Raw genomic sequence first — 4,168 nt, 5'->3', positions numbered from 1 at the left:
GGGCGCTTTCCCCTTGGAAGAGCAGATGGGCTCTTTCCCCTTGGAAGAGCCGGAGAGGGTGCCCTCCTCGTGGTCGCCGTCGATGAGGTCTGACTTGGAAGCTGTGGATCCCAAGCCAGCGTCGCAGAGCGTGTCCTTCAGAAATGACAAAAGGGGCTCGATGGCGATGTAGAATGGCAAATTGTTGACAGCAAGCTAGAGGAGATCAGCGGCGGGGCCATGGATGATATCGACGGCGGTTGAACCCGAGGGGTTGGGGGTGGGCCACTTAACCTGTGACACAGCCTGCCTCGGGGCGTCTCTGTCGATGACCTCGATGTCGTAGCCGGCGGACGAGACATGCCCACATACTCTAGCCCCTGCTTGAGTGCCTGCCGCCAGTAATGGTCGTCAGCTTCCTCGGCGATGTCGGGCGAAGAGACGGCTATACACCTCTTTTGGGCCAGTCGCTCCTCGAGCTCCACGGGAAGCGTAGCCGGGCTTAGGCTGCGACGCTCTCGAGTGGGGGATGGGGATGGGGATCGGAAGTAAAGGGGCCGTTTGGCAGGCGTCATCTAAGAAACTCAGGGCGGCCTGGCTGTGGAGATTGGTGGGTAAGCTGCATGGGCAAACTGGCAGATGTTGACAATGGAGGCCTTGCGGTGGCAGTGGCGGCGGCTGGGACTTTGCTAGGGTTTGGAGCGAGGGAGGGTGTGTGTGTGTGTGTGTGTGTGTGTGTGTGCGTGCGCGCGCACGCCCAAGGAGGTTTTGGTGTGTGTGTGTGTTGAGGGGGGCTCGGGGTGTTTGAGGAAATGACGCGGGTACTGAAAATTTTACTATGCGGGAGTCAAAGGCGGGAGTGAAATGCTGGGCTATTGAAAATTTTGATGATAGTGCATCGCACACGGTCCGGAGATAACGACCGTGTGTTATGAAACAGAAAAACCCTCGAGGCGGGCATATATTTTCTAGGGATGCAGCGGGATTGGGAACAAGAGACATCGCACACGGTCCAGAGATAACAACCGTGTGTTATGAAATAGAAAAACCCTCGAGGCGGGCAGATATTTTTGAGAGGGGGAGCCTCGTGGAGCCCAATGTACTGTGCGGATGTGTGCGTGACAGGTGCACCGGCGTGGCACACGGTTAGTTTGAGTGAACCGTGTCTGTTGTGTCATCCGACTTGTCTAATGTTCATAAATTTGGCGAAAAATGACGCGGGAGAGGGTCAGAACACGAACACACTTGCATGTGGACCAAATTTATGTATCAAAAGGGTGGTTTGATTTTCAAATACCAAATGCAACTTCGATGTGGCACCTCTCTCACAAAGCGCACGGTATTCCTTGCCCCCCCCCCCCCCCCGTGTCGGCACGAAGGGAATCCTAAGCTATGAATGCATGCCCCCTCCCCCTCAACCGAGGTTCACCTATCAAAGTGCGAAGTAGCTAGCAGCCCCCCTCCTCCCTCGTGTCGGCACGAAGGGAATCCTAAGCTATGAATGCATGCCCCCCAACCGAGGTTCAGCGTAGCAAAGTGCAAAGTAGCTAGCAGCCCCCTCCCTCGTGTCGGCAAGAAGGGAATCCTAAGCTATGAATGCATGCCCCCCAACCGAGGTTCACCTAGCAAAGTGTGAAGTAGAGCTAGCAGCCCCCCCCCCTCGTGTCGGCACGAAGGGATTCCTAAGTTATGAATGCATGCCCCCCCAACCAAGGTTCACCTAGCAAAGTGCGAAGTAGCTAGCAGCCCCCCTCCCTCGTGTCGGCACGAAGGGAATCCTAGCTAAGCTATGAATGCATGCCCTCCCCCCCAACCGAGGTTCACCCTAGCAAAGTGCAAAGTAGCTAGTAGCCATCCCTCCCTCGTGTCGGTACGAAGGGAATCCTAAGCTATGAATGCACATGCCCCCCCCAACCGAGGTTCACCTAGCAAAGTGCGAAGTAGCTAGCAGACCCCCTCCCTCGTGTCGGCACAAAGGGAATCCTAAGCTATGAATGCATGCCCTCCCCCCAACCAAGGTTCACCCTATCAAAGTGCGAAGTAGCTAGCAGCCACCCCTCCCTTGTGTCGGCACGAAGGGAATCCTAAGCTATGAATGCACATGCCCCCCCAACCGAGGTTCACCTAGCAAAGTGCAAAGTAGCTAGCAGCCCCCCCCCTCGTGTCGGCACGAAGGGAATCCTAAGCTATGAGCATGCCCCCTCCGCCCCAACCGAGGTTCACCTAGCAAAGTGCGAAGTAGCTAGCAGCCCCCCACCCCACCCCCTCATGTCGCCACGAAGGGAATCCTAATTAAGCTATGAATGCATGCCCCCCCCCAACCGAGGTTCACCTAGCAAAGTGCGATGTAGCAACCCCCCCCCCCACACACACACTCTTAGTTGGGGAGCCAGAGAGGCATATATCTCACCAAGATGGATCGTAAAATGCACCAAGAATAATCCACCTTGGTCGTACAACCTCTCTCTTGTTGTTGGTCAAAGTGATGGTTGTCCATGCGACCCCGGAGATGGGCTAGCTCGCCAATAATCACGCAAGTAGCTAGTCCCCGAAGACAACCACTGCATGCGTATGGCCCAAACATATGTATGGAGAGGTGTGTTTTTTGAGTAACAATGGAACAACTTTGATGTGGCACCGTGATTTCGAACTAGAAATCCCCACACTGAGTGAGGGTTAGGTTGATGATGCATATGTATGTTACACCACACTTCAAGCCAACGACGGGGATTCATATATGCATGCATGTGTGCATAGTATATGCGCTCAAACTTAATTAGGTCTGAATCTCACCATGACCTATACTACGATAACACGAACCAAATGAAGAATCCGCCATGGCAACCTATCTTGTTGTTGGTCAAGGTGATCATGGATGTCCACGCGGGCCCACAAATATATAGGCTTGTCGCCGATAACCACACGAGGGAGTGTATCGTTCGAAGGCAACCACTACATGCATATGTATGGAGGTGATGCGTGCATGCATTTTTGAATACACAACATTGATCTGGCGCGTGTGTCAAAAACCGTACACTAGCTCCCCACATAGAGCGATATCGGTTCATGATGGTGTCATTGTACTAGCCACTTTGACTCGATGGGAAGGATTAATGCGTACACATGCATGTGTGTGTGCTCAAAGTGTATCATGCATGTCATCCCAGAGCAAAAATAATAATCCCCTCCTAAGTCAAATTAACCTCTCTTGTTGTCAGGCAAAAAGACGTGATGGACCAAGCGGGCCCACAGATGGAAAGCATCGATATCGCTGATAACCGCTTAAGTGGGTGCAAGAGGACAACCACCACCGCTTTGCATGTGGGCCAAACATATATATGTTGAATACCCAAAATGCACCTTTGATGTGCCACATGCCTCAAAAACCATAAACCATGCACCCACACAGAGTGAGGTTCATATCAAGCGTACTACATATGATGGTCCCCTTCCCCCCTCTTCACCGCATACTATATGCTCCCGCTGTAATATATGTACAACCCAAAAGAATCCTCATCGATGGTGAAATTAATTAACCTCTCCCGATGTAGGTCAAAGTGATGCATGCATGCATGCATCGACAATGGCTTCGTGGGCCCGCATATGGAAGCGTCACACGTGAGTGTCCTAGCTAGGATATATATGCATGTGGCCCAAAAAGGTGTTGTGTGATGTTTGAATAACCAATTTCACAATTTTGATGTGGCACGTGCCTGGGTAACCAAAAAGTCCCGACACTGAGTGAGGTGTACTTGTTCACGGACGCATACGTATAGTATATATGCTAGTCCCCTCCCACCTCTTCGACGCGTACTATATACCACCATAACACAAACAAAAAAGTGTAACGCCCACGATGCGGCTATATCTCCCACGTGTCGGGGCATGACTTAGAGGCATAACCGCATTGTGGTTTTGTCGCAAGAAGGGTCATCTTCACACAATCCCATGTAATGAACAAGACAGGGATAAAGAGAGTTGGCTTACAATCGCCACTTCACACAATACTTAAGTAAAACATACATCATCCAAGTACACACATAGACCGACTACGGTCAAATCCAAATGAAAAGAAGATAACCCCAAATGCTAGATCCCCGATCGTCCCAAGTGGGCTCCACTACTGATCATCAGGAAAAGACACATAGTAACGGCCAAGGTTCTCGTCGAACTCCCACTTGAGCTCGGT

This window comes from Aegilops tauschii, chromosome 5 (assembly GCF_002575655.3).
Source record: "Aegilops tauschii subsp. strangulata cultivar AL8/78 chromosome 5, Aet v6.0, whole genome shotgun sequence".
NCBI lineage: Eukaryota > Viridiplantae > Streptophyta > Magnoliopsida > Poales > Poaceae > Aegilops > Aegilops tauschii.
The sequence above is the reverse complement of the archived record's forward strand: the minus strand, read 5'-3'. Positions refer to the sequence as shown.